Consider the following 11,020-nt stretch of genomic DNA (forward strand, 5'->3'; position numbering starts at 1 on the left):
CCAGACGGAGGGGGCAGGCCTCGGTGCCTCGTACCCCGGGGACTTCCCACAGGGGCTCCTCGGGGCAAAGGCGGTCCCCGACCTCCTCGAAGTCACTAGGTGTGGGGATCGGGGTCTGGTACTGGTAGGGAACCTCGGTATTCCCGCGAGGCTTCCCCTTCTTTTTTGGCGGCTCGGGCTTCTCGAACTCCTTCCCCGCCTTCCAAGCCCGCATCCTTTTCAAAATTCGTGCTGGATATGGGACGTGCTTTGGACCTGGACTTAGTCTCCGGTTCTCAGTATACGAAGGAGTTTTTGGAGGAGCAAGACTTGCCCTCTCCCCCGAGAGAAACTCCTCGTTTGCCTCTTAATAAGGTCCTCCATCAGACCTTCCTGAGAAATTTGGACTCCCCTCTTACAGTCACAGCGGTGCCATCTAAGATGGAATCCAAGTACCGGACCATCCCATGTAAGGGCTTCGATAAAGCACAACTGTCTCACCAGTCGTTGCTCGTTGAGTCGGCGCTAAAGAAATCACAGCCCTCGAGGGTCTCGGCGGCGGTTCCTCCCGGACGGGAAGGGCAGACCCTGGACAAGTTTGGTCGCCGCCTCTATTCCAATTCATTGATGGCTACCAGGGTCCTAAATTATGCTTTCACATTTTCGTCCTATCTTCGACACATGGTGAAAGACTTGCCCCGTTATCATGGGGTCATGCCAGATTCCCATAAGGAAAGTTTTGGTACTTTTGTGGCCAACTTGTCCCAATTGCGTCTGTACCTGTTTCACGCAGTTTACGACGCATTTGAGTTGGCCTCGAGGGTCTCCGCCTTTGCAGTGGCGATGCGCCGGCTGGCATGGCTCCGTACGGTTGATATGGACCCGAACTTGCAGGAGTGTCTGGCCAATCTACCATGTGTTGGATCGGAATTGTTCGACGAGCCCCTGGAGGCGGCGACCAAACGACTGTCGGAACATGAGCGCTCCATCGCCTCCTTGGTCCGTCCTAAACCTCGGGCCCCGCCGCAGAAACCATTCAGACCTCCCCCGCGGCGATACCCTCAAAAGTCCACGCCGGCATTCTCTAGGCCTCCGCCCAGGCGCCCCCCGCAACAGGGTAGAGCGGGCCAACCAAAACCTCAGGCGCAGGGGGCGTCCAAGCCGGCGCCGTCTTTTTGACGTGATGTGCGGATGGGGGCGGGCCCCCTCCGCACTCTCGCCGGACCCCCTTCCCATCGGGGGTCGGCTGCGGGCCTTTCATGCGGCCTGGACTGGGATCACCTCAGATGCTTGGGTGCTCCGGATCATCTCCGAGGGCTACTCGTTAAATTTCTCAGCCACGCCGCCGGAACATCCGCCGGGGGCTTCTCCGTGCAATCGAGCCCAGCTTCCTCTTCTCCTCGCGGAAGCCAGGGCCTTGTTGAGCCTTCGGGCGGTGGAGCCGTACCCCCCGACCAGCGGGGGCGGGGTTTTTACTCCCGTTACTTTTTGGTCCCAAAGAAGACCGGGGACTTACGCCCCATTTTGGACCTCCGGAAGCTCAACAAGTTCCTGGTCCGGGAGAAGTTCCGTATGTTGTCGCTTCCGGTTTTATACCCTCTTTTGGAGGAAGGGGACTGGATGTGCTCCCTGGACTTGAAGGAAGCATATACTCATGTTCCGGTGCATCCCGCCTTCCGCAAGTTCTTACGGTTTCAGGTGGGGGAGTCGCACCTTCAATATCGGGTCCTCCCCTTCGGAGTGGCTTCGTCCCCTCGAGTCTTCACGAAGTGTATGGTGGTAGTCGCTGCAGCCCTGAGATCTCGGGGGCTACAGGTCTTTCCCTACCTGGACGATTGGCTGATCAAGGCATCGACCAGGGAGGGGGTTATCTCAGCGACCCAACAGACTATCATCTTCCTTCAACGTCTGGGGTTCGAAGTGAACTTTCCCAAGTCTCAGTTGTGCCCGGCTCAATCCCTTCAGTTTATCGGAGCAGTGCTGGACACGGTTCGCCTCCGTTCGTTCCTCCAACCCCCCTCGGTTGGAGGCCCTGCTTCGATTGAGTCGCCAGGTTTCACTGATGCCCATAGTATCGGCTCAGCGCATGATGATCCTTCTGGGCCACATTGCATCGACGGTCCACGTCACTCCGTTCACCTGCTTGCATCTGAGGCTTCCTCAGTGGACCTTGGCCTCGCAGTGGTGTCAGAATCGCGACTCAGTCTCTTGTCCGATAACGGTGACTCCTCCTTTGAGACGCTCGCTCCGTTGGTGGACCAACTCTTCCAATCTTTCCGGGGGTTTGCTCTTTCTCGTTCCTCCGCATCGCAGGGTCCTGACCTCGGAGTACGCGTGGGGGGCTCATCTCGACGGTCTGCGGACTCAGGGTCTATGGTCGGCAGAGGACCGTCTTTGTCACATCAATGTGTTGGAGCTTCGTGCCATTTTTCTGGCGGCTCGAGCGTTCTGCCACTTGCTACACGATCAGGTAGTCCTCGTGCGGACGGACAACCAGGTGGCAATGTATTATGTGAACAAGCAGGGGGGAACAGGCTCTTGGTCCCTGTGCCGGGAAGCCCTGCGCCTTTGGGAATGGGCGGTCTCCCAGAACATCTTCCTTCGTGCGGTTTACATTCAGGGAGAGAGGAACTGTCTGGCAGACAAACTCAGTCGTCTTCTCCAGCCGCATGAGTGGTCGCTGAACTCCCGGGTTCTGCGCGGGGTCTTCGACCGCTGGGGAACTCCTCAGGTGGATCTGTTTGCCTCCCCGGAGACTCGCAAACTGCCCCTCTATTGTTCTCGGATGTACTCCCGGGACCGTCTCGAGGCCGATGCCTTCCTTCTCGACTGGGGGGGAGGTTCCTTTATGCGTTCCCTCCTTTTCCTCTGATCTTGAGAACGTTGGTACATCTCAAATCGACCAGAGCCACTATGATTCTCATTGCGCCTCGTTGGCCGCGGCAGCACTGGTTCTCCCTGCTCCTTCAACTCGGTGTCAGGGAGCCTCTTCTTCTGCCTGTTTTTCCCTCTCTGCTGTCTCAAAGTCGGGGTTCGCTGTTACATCCCAATCTTCAGTCTTTACATCTGACCGCTTGGTTCCTTTCCCCTTGACTTCGGTTCCTGTTTCTCAGTCTGTGAGGGAGATTTTGGAAGCCTCGCGCAAGGTCTCGACTAGGCTTTGTTATTCCCAGAAGTGGACCAGATTTTCATCCTGGTGTTCTTCGAACCATCTGGACCCGAGTTCGGTTCCAGTGTCTTCGGTGCTGGAATATTTGTTGCATCTGTCTAAGTCTGGGCTGAAGACGACTTCCATTCGGGTGCATCTCAGTGCCATTGCGGCGTTCCATCGGCATCTCGAGGGTCAGTCTCTTTCTCTTCATCCTCTGGTAACTCTTTTCATGAGGGGTCTTGTGAATGTTCATCCTCCTCTGAAACCTCCTCCTGTAGTTTGGGATCTTAATGTGGTCTTAGCTCAACTGATGAAGCCTCCTTTTGAGCCTATCGACAAATCTCATCTTAAGTTTCTCACTTGGAAGGTGGTCTTTTTGCTTGCGCTCACGTCCGCTCGTCGGATTAGTGAGCTGCAGACTTTGGTTGCGGATCCACCTTTTACTGTGTTTCATCATGACAAGGTGGTTCTTCGCACCCATCCTAAATTTTTGCCTAAGGTTGTCTGATTTCCACCTCAATCAGTCCATTGTTCTTCCGGTGTTCTTCCCGAAGCCCCACTCTCATCCTGGTGAGGCGGCGCTTCACACGCTTGACTGTAAGAGGGCGTTGGCCTTTTATCTCCAACGTACCAAGTCTCATCGGAAGGTTCCTCAATTGTTTTTGTCCTTTGATCCTAATCGGTTGGGACATCCTGTTTCCAAGCACACCTTGTCCAACTGGTTGGCTGCTTGTATTTCTTTTTGCTACGCTCAGGCTGGTCTCACGCTCCATGGTCGAGTCACGGGGCATAAGGTCCGGACTATGGCAGCTTCTGCTGCTTTCCTCCGGTCTACTCCTGTGGAGGACATATGTAAAGCTGCCACTTGGTCTTCGGTTCATACGTTCACCTCCCACTACTGTCTGGACACTTTGTCCAGAAGCGACAGCCGGTTTGGCCAGTCGGTGTTACGTAACCTGTTTTCCTAAATTGCCATCTTCCCACCTGCCCTTTTTTGGTTGGCTTGGAGGTCACCCACATGTGAGAATATCATGCCTGCTTGTCCTGGGATAAAGCACAGTTACTTACCGTAACAGGTGTTATCCAGGGACAGCAGGCATATATTCTCACAACCCGCCCTCCTCCCCGGGGATGTCTTCTTTGCTGGTTATGGAACTGAGCACCACGAGGTGGGGATGTGCCCTCTAGTGGGCAAGAAGGCATGCACATGCGTGGTGCAGTGTAGCAAACTTGAAAAGTTTGCTTGAAAAGCTGTCCGCGCTGGGGCTCCGTAGATGACGTCACCCACATGTGAGAATATATGCCTGCTGTCCCTGGATAACACCTGTTACGGTAAGTAACTGTGCTTTCTCTCTCTGACCCTTTTCAACTTATTCCCGACTCCTTTTGCTACGTGTATTGAAGGTTTCAAGCACAGCTCTTACTATTTTGCGTGATACTTTCAACTAATTATTACCCACACCAGCTGTAATTCAGAACTCTGGGTGCCATTTGATTGGCTCCTGGACAGTTTGAACAAAATAGTCAAATCTCACAAACCGATACTGTGAGGCCATTTGCTCTTTTGTGGCTCACAGAGTCCTTCATTCCAATCAAGTATTGCAGTTTCTCTAAATATCTCTATTTGTTCACTGGGAGCTCTGCCTTTTGTTCCTTAAAAGTGCTTCCATGAAATTAGGATGGTTAGAACACTCAGACTGCTTCTGGATAATAAGGCTGTAAAGGTTACTGCACACCCTTATCTTAAATTCTCACAATTATTGTAATTCTCTCTACATGGTCCAATTTCCAAATTCAAACACCTTTTTCACTTTCTTTCTTTTTTTTATGTTGTACATGGGATTTTTTTATTTTTTTTTTAAGTTCAATTTATTTATTGAATAATGAAGAAAAAGGAAAAAAATACATCATGTAACAAAAACAAAATACAGAAATTGCCAGGGAATATCACAATATTGCGGAATATAAAACATCCGAGAGTACATGTTTCATATTATTCTGTACATGTACCTTTTTCACTTTCTAAAATCATCACTGCATGCAACCTTTTGCATGTTAGATCCTTTCCAAACAAACTGGATTAAATTCCCTAATTTTGAATTGCTTCCATTTCTCTTACTTATGGTTAATTCACGTTTTGAACAAGGCATTATCCCAGGACAAGCAGGCATGATATTCTCACATGTGGGTGATGTCATCTACGGAGCCCCGATGCGGACAGCATCTCAAGCAAACTTGATTGAAGATTCAAGCTTGCTGTGCTGCACCACGCATGTGTGCCTCCTGCTCCACTAGAGGGCGCATCCCCTCCTCGTGGTCTCCAGTTCGTTTTTTTCCGCAGTGCTAAGAAGACACGTTTTTTCTTAGCTCTGCCCCAAGTGCCTTCTTTGCACCGCGATTTATTATTTTTTCGTTAAAAGTCGCTGTGCGTATAGTTACTTCTTCTTTCCTGCTCATCGCGCTTAACGCGCTTTCATTCGCGACCCGGGGGCCCCTGGGTCGTCGCGGCCGCGTGGCCTGATAGGCCACAGTCGCCTGAATTTTCTATGTCCCGGCCTGTTACTGGCTTTAAAAAGTGCACCAGGTGCGAGCGTCTACTATCGATCACAGACCCGAATCGCTGGTGCATCCTTTGCCTGGGGGCCGATCATCCGACAGAAACTTGCCCCCGGTGCGCAACCTTCCAACACCGGGCGCTCCGACGATGACGGGCCCGCATGGCGGACCTGTTTGCTGCCGATCAACCCTCGGCCTCGAGGTCGGCCCCGACCTTGGCCTTGGGTCCCTCGGTCCCACCTCGGGACTCGACTTTGAAGACCCCGAGCTCTCAGAAGTCTTCGGCTCCGGGTAAGTCCCCTCTTCCTTCCTCAGGTTCCATACCTCCAAAGAAACCAACCTCGGGGACAATGGCCGGGCAAGGGGGGAGTTCCTTACCCACGGTCCCGGCGAAGCCCCCGAAGACCTCGGGATGTGCCTCCACCACTCGGGAATGCTCTGAATCGAGATCGCCCCCAGTGGAGTGCACCGCAGCCTCGGACATGCCATCGATGCTGTCCATGCCGGTGTTCCAGGAGCTGCTCCGGTCAATGATCACGACGGAGCTATCTGCTGCCATGGCTCACCTTCACCCAGCCTCGACCTCTCGTGCGCCGGACCAGCCTGAGCCCCGCATCGAGACCCCTCGGGGCAAAGTGCGCCGTTTTCGCCGCCTCTCTTCCTCCTTGGATTCCTCCCTGAGGCACTCGAGGTGTTCATCCCGGTCGGAACTGCGCGGGGCAAAACGTAGATCGAAGCCCCTCGACCCCTTGGGCCGTCGACTCTAAAAAGGCCCGGAGTTCCCCTCCGACTCGAGGCCGCTCGCCCTCGACTTGATCGGGAGGACCGCTACGGGTTACCAAGCTGTCTCTCACTAATCCAAAGCTTCTACTGACTCCCCCTCAGTCCGGGGCTCCGGTCCGAGGCTCTATGCTTTTGCTGAGGGAGTTCGGGGAGAGGTGTCCGACACGACACCAGTCGGTGCCCCTTACCCCGGCGTCTTCCCTGAGGGGCTCCTCGAGGCGACGCAGGTCCTCAACCCCGGAGCGCTTCCACAGCGCGTCCCCGGTCTCGGATCGAGGGTCCGAACATGAACCTCGCTATTCGAGGTAGGCTTCCCCTTCCTTCTCAGCGAAACGGAGGTCTTGTTCCCCGTCCCGCAAGGGGCCACGGGATCACACCAGCCTTCCTTCACAAGGTTCGTCCAGGACATGGGACGCGCCCTTGACTTGGACTTACAATCTGACTCGAGGTACTCCAAGGAATACCTGGCGGAGCTGGACATGCCTTCCCCGCCTCGAGAGTCCCTCCGGTTACCGCTGAACCCGGTACTCCGACAGATCCTCATCAGGAACCTCGAGACTCCTTACATGGTGACGGCTGTCCCATCTAAAATGGAGTCTAAGTACCGTACGGTGCCCTGCCCGGGGTTCGAGCAACCACAATTGTCCCACCAATCCTTACTGGTGGAATCTTCGTTAAAGAAAGCTCACCCCTCTAGGGTATCTGCAGCAGTCCCTCCAGGACGCGAGGGCAGGACTCTGGACAAATTTGGCCACCGTTTGTATCAGAACTCTATGATGGCCTCTAGAGTCCTGAATTATACATTCACTTTCTCCTCTTATCTGAAACACCTCATTGGGCTGCTGGGCGCCTTCTCGGCTGACTTACCTGCCCCCCCGTCAGGCAGCGTTTGGCCTCCTCCTCGAAGATTTTTCAAACCTCAGACTGCACCTATTCCGCGCCGCTTACGACGGCTTCGATCTCTCTTCCAGAGTCGCAGCCTTCGCCGTGACCATGCGCAGGCTGGCGTGGCTACGGCTAGTCGATATGGACCCTAACCTCCAGGACCGGTTAGCTAACCTTCCCTGCGTCAGTAAAGAACTGTTCGACGACACTATCGAGGCAGCTACGAAGCGGCTATCGGAACATGAACGTTCCTTTGTCTCCCTCATCCGGCAGAAGCCTAAACCTCCAGCCTCTCGTCCTTTTCGGGGATTGCCTCGCCGCTACCCCCAGAAGTCCACTCCGGCCTTTCCCAGCCCGCCGCCTCGGCGCCCCCAGACTCATTCTAGGGCTTTACCTAAATCACAGCCTAATGCGCCTGCGAAGCCGTCTCCGTCCTTTTGACGGGATGAGCGGAAGGGGGCTGACCCCCTCCGCGCCTTTGCCTGGCCTCCTTCTCATCGGGGGTCGCCTAAGAGCCTACTACCTTCGCTGGGAAGCCATAACGTCGGACTCCTGGGTCCTTGGCGTGATTTCATCAGGGTACTCACTCAACTTTCGAGAGGTTCCTCCCGACAGCCCCCCAAGTGCGTGTCCCCCCAATCGAGCGCAGTTGTTCCTCCTCCTCTCCAAGGCACGGGATCTACTTCGCTTGCGGGCGGTGGAACCAGTCCCATTAAAACAGAGGTGCCAAGGGTTCTACTCCCGTTACTTCCTGGTACCGAAGATGACGGGAGACCTGCGCCCGATTCAGGACTTGAGACGCCTGAACAGTTTTGGATGCTTTCCCTTCCGATTCTTTACCCCTTGATCAACGAGGGCGATTGGCTCTGCTCCCTCGATCTGAAGGAGGCCTACACCTATGTTCCGGTGCACCCTGCTTATCGCAGGTTCCTGCACTTTCAGGTGGGGGACCTCCATCTGCAATATCGGGTCCTCCCCTTCGGCCTGTCTTCGTCCCCACGGGTCTTCGCCAAGTGCCTCGTAGTGGTCGCGGCTGCTTTGCGCTCCCAGGGCCTGCAAGTATTCCCCTACCTGGACGATTGGCTGATCAAAGCCCCGACCAGGGAAGGGGTTATCTCAGCGACCCGACAGACTATTACTGCTCTTCAGAGTCTGGGGTTCGAGATAAACTTCCCGAAATCCCAGCTGTGCCCCTCTCAATCCTTACAATTCATCGGGGCCATGCTGGACACAGTCCGTCTACGTTCCTTCCTACCTCCTCAGCGGCTGGAGGTGCTGGTGAACCTGAGCCGACAGATCTCGAGAGCGACCTCTGTCTCGGCGTGACAAATGATGACGCTCCTCGGCCATATGGCCTCTATCGTCCACATCACTCCGCTTGCACGTCTTCATCTACGGTTACCACAGTGGACTTTGGCCTCACAATGGCGTCAGGATCGGGACCCGATCAACCGCCCCGTGATTGTGACTCCTTCTTTGAAAACATCGCTCCACTGGTGGGCCAACTCTTCGAATCTTTCCAAGGGTTTGCTCTTTCTCGCCCCCCCCCCACACACACACACCACAAGGTCCTAACCATGGACTCGTCGGAGTATGCTTGGGGGGCCCATGTGGACGGTCTCCGCACTCAAGGTCTGTGGTCAACAGAGGATCGCCGCTGCCACATCAACGTGCTGGAGCTTCGAGCCATTTACCTCGTCGCAATGGCTTTTCAACACCTGCTCCACGACCAGGTGGTTCTCATCCGCACGGACAACCAGGTGACGATGTACTACGTAAACAAGCAGGGAGGGACAGGATCATGGTCCCTCTCCCAAGAGGCCCTACGTCTCTGGGAATGGGCGGTCTCCCAAAACATCCTCCGAGCGGTTTACATACAGGGAAAGCAAAACTGTCTCGAGGCCGATGCCTTCCTCCCCGACTGGGAGGGAAAGTTCCTCTACGCGTTCCCGCCTTTCCCTCTGATTCTGAAGACGCTGGTCCGCTTGAAATCAATGAGGGCCACTCTGATCTTGATTGCCCCTCTGTGGCCCCGCCAGCCCTGGTTTTCCCTACTACTTCAACTCAGTGTCCGGGAACCTCTGCTTCTGCCCGTGTTTCCCTCTCTGCTATCTCAGTCGGGGTTCACTGTTACATCCCAATCTTCGATCTCTACATCTGACTGCTTGGTTCCTCTCCCCCTGACTTGTCTTCCCATGTCTCAGTCGGTCAGGGAGGTGTTGGAGGCTTCTCGGAAAGTCTCGACTAGACTCTGCTATTCCCAGAAGTGGACTAGATTCTCGTCCTGGTGCTCCTCTCACCGCCAGGACCCGGTGTCGGTCCCTGTGCCTTTGGTCCTGGAGTATTTGCTTCATTTATCTCACTCTGGCCTGAAGACCAATTCCATTCGAGTACATCTTAGTGCGATTGCTGCCTTCCATCAGCCCCTGGAAGGGAAGGCCCTTTCACTCCACCCCTTGGTCTCTCGTTTCATGAAAGGTCTTTTGAATGTCCATCCTCCCCTCAAACCGCCTCCCGTGGTTTGGGATCTTAATGTGGTTCTGGCTCAATTGATGAAACCTCCATTTGAGCCTTTGGATAAGTGTCATCTTAAGTTTCTCACTTGGAAAGTGATCTTCCTACTCGCCCTCACCTCTGCTCGGAGGGTTAGCGAACTGCAGGCTTTGGTGGCGGACCCTCCTTTCACGGTATTCCACCATGACAAGGTGGTCCTCTGCACTCACCCTAAGTTTTTGCCTAAGGTAGTATCTGATTTTCATTTCAACCAGTCGATTGTTCTGCCTGTGTTTTTCCCCAAGCCCCACTTTCATCCTAGAGAGGTGGCGCTCCACACTCTTGACTGTAAGAGGGCGTTAGCCTTTTATCTCAAACGCACTCAGTCTCATCGGTCAGTGCCGCAATTGTTTTTGTCCTTCGACCCTAATAGGTTGGGACGCCCAGTTTCCAAGCGCACCTTGTCCAACTGGTTAGCCGCTTGCATTTCTTTCTGTTACGCTCAGGCTGGTCTCGCGCTCCATGGTCGAGTTACGGGACATAAAGTCCGAGCTATGGCAGCTTCGATAGCTTTCCTCAGGTCTATGCCGATTGAGGATATCTGCAAGGCTGCCACGTGGTCTTCGGTTCATACTTTCACCTCCCACTACTGCCTGGATACACTGTCCAGGAGTGATGGCCGGTTCGGCCAATCGGTGTTACGTAATCTGTTTTCTTAAATGTTACGTAATCTGTTTTCTTAAATTGCCAACTTCCCTCCACCCCTTCATTATTAGCTTGGAGGTCACCCACATGTGAGAATATCATGCCTGCTTGTGCTGGGATAAAGCACAGTTACTTATCATAACAGGTGTTATCCAGGGACAGCAGGCATATATTCTCACAACCCGCCCACCTCCCCGGGGTTGGCTTCTTTGCTGGATATGTGAACTGGAGATCACGAGGAGGGGATGCGCCCTCTAGTGTAGCAGGAGGCACACATGCGTGGTTCAGCACAGCAAGCTTGAATCTTCAATCAAGTTTGCTTGAGATGCTGTCCGCATCAGGGCTCCGTAAATGACGTCACCCACATGTGAGAATATATGCCTGCTGTCCCTGGATAACACCTGTTACGGTAAGTAACTGTGATTTTTGGTTGCCGCATGGAAAACTGCCCTTATCTTTCCTATCCTA

This window comes from Geotrypetes seraphini, chromosome 7 (assembly GCF_902459505.1).
Source record: "Geotrypetes seraphini chromosome 7, aGeoSer1.1, whole genome shotgun sequence".
NCBI classification, from domain to species: domain Eukaryota; kingdom Metazoa; phylum Chordata; class Amphibia; order Gymnophiona; family Dermophiidae; genus Geotrypetes; species Geotrypetes seraphini.